The sequence below is a fragment of the Rutidosis leptorrhynchoides genome, chromosome 1 (assembly GCF_046630445.1).
Source record: "Rutidosis leptorrhynchoides isolate AG116_Rl617_1_P2 chromosome 1, CSIRO_AGI_Rlap_v1, whole genome shotgun sequence".
NCBI classification, from domain to species: domain Eukaryota; kingdom Viridiplantae; phylum Streptophyta; class Magnoliopsida; order Asterales; family Asteraceae; genus Rutidosis; species Rutidosis leptorrhynchoides.
This window is the reverse complement of record NC_092333.1, coordinates 109,851,853-109,863,855: the sequence shown is the minus strand read 5'-3', so window position 1 is coordinate 109,863,855 and position 12,003 is coordinate 109,851,853.

Genomic DNA, 12,003 nt, shown 5'->3' with positions numbered 1-12,003 from the left:
CTGGAGGTCGAGAATCTGATCCAATGATAAGAGTATCTTGAGTAGACATCTTAAATTGAGGTAGATTCGGTATAGATTCGGTATTAAACACAATCTATGATCAGGGTTCAGTATAAAATCTAACAAGCATGTCAGATTCGGTAAAAATTCAGTACAATAGCAGATTCGATAAGTGGTTCGGTACTGTAGCAGATTTGGTAACAATTCGGTATACCAGATTCTGTATCAGAAACTGATAAGAATCACAAGTAACACACCCAAATTCGGTATGGATTCGGTAACCACACAACTTGAAGCCTCAGAATACTTAAAACCAATGGATTAAGTGATACAAAAAATCAGATTCTGTATCTGACTCGGTAGTCAGATTCTGTGTGAATTTGAAGTTCAAACTCAATTCAATCCCTTTGAATTAGATTCTGTAACCTTGCTGCACAAGGAAACAAGTTATTATCACACAAAATATCAAAGATAACGAATGTATAGAATACCGAATGTCAACTGTAGCAGGTGACAATACCGAGTCTAAGTCTAAAACTTAGAAATATAACAGAATCCTTTCTCAAACCACACCAATTAGCTGTGTATGATCAAACCGAATGTGATAGAATCACAAACACACCACAATCTGCAACACTTAAGATGAATTTCCAGTAATGAAGCAGATTCGGTATGACAGTTACGATACCGGATGTTGATCAAATCTTCAAAACTTGAAGAATTGAAGAAATTGAACCTACAGAAATGTGATTTAACACCTCACGAACACACCTGAATCTTTAAATCTTCACAAAACACCAGAATCAAGCTTGAATTAAGCAATACCGAGAGTTTTAGCCACAAACTCTAAAAATCAACTTGATTCTCCATAATTGAAGTTAAAAAGCTGTAATGATGATCGAAACTCTTTCTAATAGACCTAATACACCTTCGCCGAACTTATCACAAGAATCTGAACGTCAGATTATCAAATTTGATAATATCGAATCTAATTCAATATACTGAGAGTGTTCAGATTCTGTAAACTACAATCTCTGGATCGATATAGTGATGTAGAATCACTTCCTGGTAGCTCTGATACCAAATGATAGGTCAGATCATGTTGAGATTGAGAGAAATGATAAGATAGAATGAGATTTGGTATGTAAGAAGGAGACTCGGTACTAGAGAGAATCGGTACAAATTAAATTCCACAGCTTCTAGAACTCAGTTACAATACAATGGCTATCTAATTAGGACTACATAGGTTCCTTATATAGCCCTCTTCTAAGGAACCTTCATTTAAGCTTAATTCACATTAACACTATACAATTTCGGGGTCCTAACAAACTAATATCTCCAATTCAACAGCAATCATTCTACTCCATTCGTCTAATTCCTTATCAGCATCAACCAATGTTTCTTCACTATGATCTGCTTCTAGACTGTCTTCAAACACTGAGGTATCACCATACTTATCCTTCCAACGGTTGAAGTAGTAGTCCTCTGATGATGTCGGTGAAACACTTCCAGATTCAGGTGTACGAGGAACCGAATCACGTGCCTTTTTGAATTTTCTCACAACTTGCTTCTGAACCTTCTCTCTTCGAATGGTTCTTGACAATTCTTTAGCTCTTTCAGCACGAGCAGTCAGCTTCTCAATTATGTTTTGACTAGTGACGCAGTCTTCTTCTACTTCGGTGATCTTTGCCATGTTGGCTTTAGGTTGTTGGTCAGCCACATTTAACTTCATAGACCAATCATCATCGTCTCCATGAATAACAACCAAAGCTTTGTTCGGACTTTTAGCTACATCAGATTCATTTACTTTATCAGTAATGTAGATCTCACATTTAGTTGAATGACTCTGAGAAGTATAATTCTGATTCTTGAACGGATTACGATTACCCTGCTTCTTTTGTTTTGTGCACTATCTTGAAAAATGACCTAATTCTCCACAGTTGAAGCAAGTAACAGTATTCATATCAAAACCCAGTTTTGTTTCATTGGTCAGACTAATCGGTTTCCCAGTTCGCTCTTCATAATCTCTAGCACGTCTCACAAGATTTGCCATACCCCACATAATATCCATCTTCTCGGCTTCGTTCTTATCTAGTTGATGATAATATTCAGTTGTTAGATGAATATTACCTACGCGACCATCAAGATAACTATAACAAGAATTAACAAGGCTTGACAGCAAATCTATATCTTCACTAATCTTTTCTTTCCCGGCTTTCCTCATGTTTTCGATCTTAAGTGCAGAAAGAACATCTGATGCAGTCGGCGTAGATGACTCAGTAGTATTCGAAGTAGGTTGTGATTGATTGTTGAGTGAACATGGTGAAACTTGTGGTCGATACGAAGTTTGTTGAATAGGTGCACTGCTAACATTCAAACCATACATATTCTGATTGTTCGTAGCAAAGGCTGTTTGAAATGGTGCATGAGACAACTTAGGCAGTGTGTAACTATTTAGACAGTACATTTTGGTGTCTTGAACTTGTTTAGACCTCTTGACTTTGTTTAACAACTCTAGTTCTTCTTCCTGAAGTCTTGCGATAAACGAGTTCACTGTAGCAGTAGCTAATTCTCCACTAGTTTTCATAGTTAATACAAAACCATTCCATTCTAACGGTAATGCTCCAGCTAGACATGTCACTTTGTCTTTCTCTTCAATAGTTACATCATGCTTATGTATTTCAGCTAGCAAATGACGATATCTTTTAACCAATTCTGTATGTCCCTAGACATCTTGCCTACGTTTGTGATTAGTACTTTAGTTTATGGGATACCATGATTGCTCGTTATTATCCTATATGTGTTTGTATGTGGTTACAGGTACTGCAGGAACGTGATACGGATGTTTAACTATGTTAGACTTAGTCAGACGTATGAGTGAAGCATCACTCGTACGGCTGACAGGCTCATACGTACTGTTGATGCTGAGCTAAGTCATAATTATAACCTAAATGAGAAGACACGAGTGAGTGATCACCCGTACGGCTGATGAAGCTAACTCGTACGTGTGATGGATGACTCGTACGGGTGAGTCAACAGCAGGGGTACTGTTCTTCTTGGCAGTACCTATCGATGAACTGTCCCAGGGACTCTCCTCATTCATGCTTGATGTCATGGCATTTGACATGAGTCCTTCGAGTTGCGAGCATGTTATGGAAGTTAAGCAGAAAACGCTTGCGAAGATCATCAAAACAACCAAAGCTGATTTTTGATCTTTAAGGACATTATCCTTTCTGGGGATCTGATTCATTAGTCTTATAAGCTAATTTGCACAGTACCCCCCATTGTACGAGACAGATCCTCTCATGGTTAGGATAAGTCTGACCACATGGCGACCCTGTTTGATGCTGAGGTCCGTGGATTTCCAGTTGATTTTCGAGAAAACTTTTCAAGGTTTTTCGTAGACTCTACAACTGGTCTGGACGACAACTTCCTGACCTAAATCAAGAAGCGCGTGTCTTTTTCTGAAGACTTTACTTCCTTTTAATGATGGAATTGATTCATCGTGTAGATCCATCTTTCTTTCAAATATATTACAATTTACCGGGTAAAACGGTTAATTTTGTCCAAAACAAAAGTATCTTCAATTATTTGTACAAAAATATGTGATATATGTTTTAAATAACTTGGTAAATTTTTCCCACACTTGGCTTTTATTTTCCTTTCTTTGCCTTTTTATTGTCCTCTATTCCATTTTAAATGAATTCTAACATTTTAAGTTGTTTCTCAATTTATGTCCTTTACGAGGTATCAATAATTTCGGTGTTAACACCTAGTTTTATCGCTCATAAATATGTATAAATATGATTTTAAGTTCATTTAATTGAAAATTTAGAAAATTTTTACTAGAATTGGGTAGTCAGTATATAAGACTAGGGTTGTTCTTTATTATCAGAGAGCACTAGATTCTAATACAACTACTGCGTTACTAGTATTTTTAATGGTAACCAAATGTATAAGTCAAAAAATTTTAAAAAATCACAAAGAATTTAACCCCTTCCCACACTTAAGATCTTGCAATGCCCTCATTTGCAAGAAATCAGTAACAATTTAAATTATTGAGGGTGATTAGCGTAGAAAAATGATTAAATTTTACCAAAGTTTCCAAACATATTGGCGTTTGTTTGCTGAATGATAAATGGTGCACATCATTTGTTCATTCCGTCTTGTTGTTACATCACATTTGTTTTTCGTTTTGTCGTCAAAATTAGTAGCTTTTGCTGAACGTAATGCCAGTCTTTGAAAATGCGCTGTTTTACCATGTTGTGTACAATTGACAAAATACATACATACAAATAATAACATGCATGGTAATTTGAAATGGGACTTAACATCCCACTTTTAAATCAAATATGAAATATTAGTACAAAATAATAAAAATGTTAAAACTTACATAAAAGTATCACAATATTATATGTTTAAACATAAATAAATAAAAATAATAAAAAGATAAAAATAATAGAAATCACCAACGGAATTATATCAATCTGGATAGGGGTTCCAGTTCATGTCGTCGGGCGGGTTCCATGGTTGGTTATAGGTGTACTGATAGGCCTGGTTAGGGTCGTAGAGAGTAAATGGTGGTCGCATATTGGGCTGGTGTGGAGGATAGTAAGCAGGTTGGGTCGGTACGTAGTGATCCTGAGGTGATAGCTGGCTCATGATCTGATGCTGATGATAGTGCCATCTATCATGTTGTCGTTTCCTAGAATAATCGTACACATCCTGGGCATGCCACTGCTCGTATCGACTATGTCTATCCTCGTTTGTCATTTCTACCTCATCTATACGCTGGTAGACGTCAGTCATAGCCTCCCTAATGACATCCCTAATGTCATCTGCTTCCTCCATTTCCTCATCTGAACCTTTCTCTACCTGAGGATGACTACCATCATATGGTACTGCCTGGTTGCGTCTGCTCTTTAATACCTTAGCACCCTGATAGACCTTCAATCCTAGAGTATCATCATGTTCCCTACATACCATAAGTGGACCCCCTTGATCCCTATCTACACCCAAATACTCTCCAATGAGAGTAACAAAAATACCTCCTCCTATTATTCCCCCGTCCTGTATTCCGGCTACCACTTTGGACAGATAAAAACCAACACAGTAGGGGATATTAACAAAGCTTCTAGTGTTTTGAATACACTTAAGGTAAAATAAGTCGTGTAAGGTCATCTTCTCCTTGTTTTTACCTCTTTGTGTAATCGAATTAGCTAAAAATCTATGTATAATACGTAGCTCTGCTTTGTTAATATCTAAATAGGAGTGTCTTCCTCCCAGCAAAAAAACATTATAATTTGACATACGCCTCCAAATGGCGTTCGCGTCAAAATTCCTATCTACCCGCTCCCCATGAAAAAACTAATTTGTACAATCGGATAGTAGTAATTCACCAGGAGTGTAAATCTGTAAAGCCCTGGCCATGTCCTGCATGGACATCCTATACATCCTACGGCCAAGTATAAATCTAAGAAAACTTCTATCATCTAACCTATCTACATCCGCATTAAGTGAAATAGTAATCATAAGCTCAATGCACCACTCTTTATATACAGGCCTACGAATGGTGAATAAACGTTCCCAATCGGGAAAAGAAGAGCTGCCATACCTTTGGATCAGATGCAGTCTAACTGAGTTAACTAGTTGGACCCTTTCTAAAGGCTCCTAATCGATTACCCTTGGCACTTCTACATTTTTTGGTATCAGTTTGAATTTGTTACTTTGATATGTTGGGTAATCTCTCCAACTTCGATCAAATCTCAGATTAGGATGCAACTGTGCTTCATGAATCGTTGGGTGTTCTACTATCGGATGAATCGAAAATATTACATAGGCATTAACATATTCTTGTTGCGGATCATAATATGGTACGTGTTGATCAGGTTGTTGGTGATCCTGTTGTTGCTCCTGCTCAGGTTCTGGTTCATATTGTGGCTCATATTGCATTTCTGGTTCAGGTTCTGGAGCAGGTTGCCTAGATGATGATGCTGCACCATCAGTATCGGTATTTTTCTTCAAAACACATTAAAAACAAAATTTGTGCATCCAAATATGCATTAGTGTTAGCAAAATAACAACTTGAAACAATTACAATAACATGTTCAATCAAAATTAAACTTATACACATTTTCACAATTTTCACAATTCTACACTTTTTCAAATAAGCATAAATGAAAATGTTTACAAAGTTCATAAGCATTCAACTCAAATAACATGTTAAAACAACCATTACTAGCAATTAAACAAGTTTCAAATGGCATTTACATCAATTTAATCAAGTTCATGAATTTTAGACCTAAAAAGTCCACTTTAATTCTCAAAAATCATGTTTAGGATCAAAGTTTGGATCATTTAGCTACCTAAACATGTTACACTACTTAATTTAGCAATAATTCATGACAACAATCGGCCATAACCTGTTTATATCAAAAAGCCCCAAATTGCTCAAGAACACAAACCCTAGATTTCTAAAAAATTTGAAGTTTTTGGCTTCAAATCATGTTAAATAGCATCAATCTAGGTTATACATGCATAATATACTAACAATTTAACTCTAATTACACTAGAAATTGACAAAATTAAATTAGGTAAAATATTGGTAATTATCACAAAAACTAAGAAATTTAAGAGTTTAGGGGTGTAATTTTTACCTTCTTGCTAAAAAATACGAACCTGGGCATGATTAGAGCAAAATTTTGTGAGAAATTTGGTGAAATTTGGGTGAAAATTGGCGATTTGAAGAGTGTATGTGTGTATGTGTTCGTGTTTGTGTATGAGTGTGGAGTGAGACAGAAGCAGCGAGCTGCTCTTTTTTATACCTGACCAGATTTTTGCCTCCATGCGATCGCATGGAGGTGTAGTGTAAATCCCATGCGATCGCATGGGTCTCGGGTTTTTTTTTTAATATAAAAACCTTTACTTAATAAAACATAAATCAATAAATTTTAAAAATTTGTTTCTTTTTAGGAGTGAGGGCGTTTCGGATCGTTGTCCTAGTCCGTCTCTCAACAAAGTTTTAAAATTTGTCATTTTTAAGCGCGGTTTTAAAAGCAAAGATTTTTGGGTTTTTTAAATGTTTTTTGGCATACTTTAATTCAATAATATTAAAAATAATGATAATAAAAGCTCTCGTCCCTCCCTTGGGTAGAGCAATTTCGGTTCAACGACCTAGTTTTCAACTCATGATGAATTTTTAGAAATCACATTTTTAACTTAATGAAATAAAGTAAATTTTTATTTTTAAATTCACACCAAACTTAAATTTAAAATGCATAAAATTAAAAATTCATATTATTAAAATTAAAAATTCACACCAAATTTAAATTATATTTTTGTTTTTATACATAGAAACTTATATTAAAAATATTAATTTTTCAAATATTTACAAACTTAAATATATTGATTTTAAAAAGTTTACAATAATAATTTAATATTAATTTTAAAAAAAAGTAAAAGTAAAAATTAAAAATCTTTTTGGTCTTTTATCCCACTTTAATCAATCAAATATTATCAAAAATATACGCCCCTCTTTTCGGTAAAGTAATTTCGGCTATATTACCTAGTTTTACTCCTGACGAATTTTTGAAATATTTTGGGTTGATTGATTAAAGATATTTATACCTTAAGAATAAACGGTAAATTTCGCAGTGATGTAATAAATTTTTGTATGATATCAATAATTTCGATTACGCATACCTAATTTTATTGAATACCAATTTAATACTTTATAGCGAACGATTCAACGTTTATTATCAAAAGGTTAAAAGCAATAAAAAAATAAAAATAAAAACTGTACATACTTACCTATGAGAAAGAATTCTCAGAGACCTGCTTTAGCCGACTCATAGGAGAGTCGTGTGATTTGGTTCTCCATAGCTACATAAGCGTAACCTCGATTCTTCAATATCTTTTCTTCTAAACATATGAACGGTCCTTCTCTGCATAGAGTAACAAATTCGCTATTTGAATATGTTTGATTATTTGAACATTTACCTTCGTGTGACCATTTTCCGCATTTATAACATCTTTCAAGGTGTCGTGCTCTTCTTTTTGTTGCGGATTTTGATTTTCCTTTACCAAAATGTATCTTATGATGATCTTTTCTGAGTTCTTTTCTTACTCCGTCCATTTTGCCTCTTATTAATGACACTAGGTCACTCGGGAGTGTAGCATTAGACCATGGTTTAGATCAAAGGAATTCTTCATCTCGTAAAACCTAAAAAAAATAAAAATTTAGAATGGAGGGAGAAGACTAGTTCTTTAGGGTCTACTAGGGAAAGACCATTCAGATTCCATTCTCGAGAACTTACACGAAAACAGAATATCTAACTCTAACAGAAATATATATTACTCTAAAAAGATTCGAACCTTCCCACACTTAGTTAGTTGTGGTGTCGAAATTGTGATTAACTTCCATTGGATTATATATGTAATGTTTAACTCTGTGACCATTAACCTTAAATTCAATTCCATTTGAATTTATTAATTATACTGTTCCGTACGAGAAAACTCTTTTGACTATGAATGGTCCAGACCATCTTGATTTCAATTTTTCAGAAAATAGCTTGAATCGTGAATTGAAAAGAAGAAATCTGTCTCCTTTTTTGAATTCTTTTGAACTTCTGATTCTTTTATCATGCTATTTCTTCGTTCTTTCCTTATAGATTAACAAATTTTCGTATGCTCCATGTCTTAATTCTTCTAATTCGTTTAGTTGACTTAACCGTAGACGTCCAGCTTCATGTAAATCAAGATTACATGTCTTCAAAGCCCAAAATGCTTTGTGTTCAATTTCTACTGGAAGGTGACATGCTTTTCCGTAAACGAGTCTAAAAGGTGTGGTTCCAATTGGAGTTTTGTAGGCTGTTCTAAAAGCCTAGAGTGCATCCTCCAATTTCATGGATCATTCCTTTGGATTTGATCCTACGATTTTCTCTAGAATACGTTTTAAAGCTCGATTGGTATTTTCAACTTGTCCACTTGTTTGTGGATGATAAGCGGTTGAGATTTTATGAGTTACTCCATATCTTTTGAGAACTTTCTCAAGTTGATTGTTACAAAAATGAGTACCCCGATCACTTATTAAAGCTTTCGGTGTTCCAAACCTTGCAAAAAGACGTTTTAAAAAGTTGACTACAACTCGTGCATAATTAGTTGGAAGAGCTTGTGCTTCCGCCCATTTAGATACATAATCAATGGCAACGAGAATGTATAGATTATTATGAGATTTTGGAAATGGACCTATAAAGTCAATACCCCAAACGTCAAATACTTCACATACTTGAATGACATTTTGTGGAATTTCATCACGTTGACTTATTTTTCCGGCCCTTTGACAAGCATCACAGGATTTACAAAGAAGGTGTGCGTCTTTGAAAATTGTAGGCCAATAGAATCCAGCATCGTAGACTTTTCTTGCTGTGAGTTGAGGCCCATAATACCCTCCTGTTGGTCCTGTGTGACAATGGTTTAAGATTTGAATAGCTTCATCCCCGAATACACATCGGCGTATTTGATGTTATGCGAGGTGTATATAAAATAGCTTTATATTTTACAAGGAAATACTATTAAATACGATACAATTTTACACAAGATATTTATTTATTTATAGAATGGATATACTTAAACCTTGCTACAACACTTATAGGCAGTGTACCTAATCGTACAGTAGTGTAGTTTTTAGTAAGTCCGGTTCGTTCCACAGGGAAAATCTTTTAATCAAAGCTTAACGCTATATTAGTTTACTTTTATAAAAATACAAATATATATATATAAGTAATATTATTATTATAAAGGGGGATTTTTACCGTTTAATGACCGGTTTGTCGATTTTAAAACTTTAGTTGCAGTTAAAACCAAATGTAAAATAATAAATAAATACAAGAATTAATTTAAAGCATAAAGTAAATAACGATAATGAAATTGCGAATAATAAAAGTGCGATAAAATAAACTTGCGATAATTAAAAAGTACGATAATTAAAAGTGCAATTAAATACAATAACAATAAAAATGCGATAATTAGAAGTGCAATTAAATATAAAATAAAGGAAATTAAATATGAAATAAAAGAATTATGCTTATTTAAACTTCCGTAATCATGATGTTTGACGTGTTGATTTTAGTTTTATGCCCATGGGTTAATTGTCCTTTGTCCTGGATTATTTAATATGTCCTTCCGGTTTTTGTCCATAACAGTCCATCAGTCATAAATATAATGTGCGAGTGTCCTCGTCAAATTATCCTTATACCTGAAGTCAAATATTCCAACTAATTGGGGACTTAAACTGTAACAAGGTTTTATTACTTTGTTTAATAATTACACCAGGATGTCGACTGAGTGTAACCCAAGGTTTTAATACTTTGTTAACAATTATGCCAAGTGTCCTTGTACATAATTTCACCCCTGTTTTAATAATTCTAGTGGCTATTAATCCATTCCCGTGTCCGGTTAAATGAACGATTATTCGTACATATAAATATCCCGCCCATCGTGTCCGATTGAGTGTATATGGTTATTTATAGGGAAGTCCAATTGTAAATCTTTATATTAACATTAACAAACTATCATTTAGTTAAACAAATATAAAGCCCATTAATAGCCCATAGTCTAATTTCCACAAGTGTCGTTCTTTTGTCCAAACCCCAATTATGGTACAAAACCCAATTACCCAATTTTAGTAATTAGCCCAACATCATGATTACTTCGGATTAAATAAGCATAATAATAACTTAGCTACGAGACATTAAATTAAAAAGGTTGAACATAACTTACAATGATTAAAAATAGCGTAGCGTTACACGGACATAATTTTGACTTACACCATTACAACATTCGCTAACATACCCTTATTATTAGGATTAAAATTAAAATTAAAATTAAAAAATAAATATAAATATTACGTATATAGATAGAGAGATTGATATATTGGATGATAAAAATGATCAGAATTCGTTGGGTTTTATAGAGATTTTCGTATTTGGCTGCTCCGCGAGTCGTGGCATTTTTGGCCTCCATACTCCGCAACTCGCGGAGTTCGTAATTCCAGCTCACAAAGGTTTGTCTTTTAATTTTCCGACGTTTTATAAATATATTATAATATATATATTAATTTTAAGAATTAACTATATATTATATTATATTTATATACATAGTTAACTTGTAATTTTTAGTCCGTTGCGTCGAGCGTTGAGAGTTGACTCTGGTCCCGGTTCCGGATTTTCGAACGTCCTTGTGTGCAATTTAATATCTTGTACTTTGCGTTTTGAATCTTGTACTCTTGTAATTTTGAGACGTTTCTTATCAATAATTGGAACCTCATTGATTGTATTTTGTACTTTTGAGCTTTTTGGTCGTTTGCGTCTTCAATTCGTCGAATCTGTCTTTTATCTTCACCTTTTATTATTTAAACGAATATCACTTTTAAATAGAACAATTGCAACTAAAAGCTTGTCTTTCTTGAGGAATAATGCTATGAAATATATGTTCATTTTTAGTATTATCAATATTCCCACACTTGAGCGTTGCTTGTCCTCAAGCAATATAGTCTTGAAATACTAGAATCACTTCTTTATTCTTCACACTTTGTACATTAGTGATTTCTTTATGGCGGTATAAACAATGGTAGTAACGATGTGGTTTACTGTCCCACATGACTATAAAAATTTAGATCCATTACGGAAATTGGATCTTTATGAAAACATTTGATCTTTTAAAAATTAAATCTAGTTTTTACCCTAGATAAGTTTTCCGGAATAACCCTTCACCGGTGTTTGCAAATTATTTTTGTGGGTTTGGTGGGTTTCAGATTTGAAAATTTTAGCTCAAAACTTGCGGTTTTGTGTCACCCACTCGCTAACCTTGTATTAGGAAAGCAACACGTCCAGTTTACTTGTCCCGTATATTACCTTTCGGTAAACTACCATCCGGTTGTAAAGGAAAGCGTTGAACAAGCAACTGTTAAGGCAATGTCCCCTGACATGCTTTTAATTATGGTCT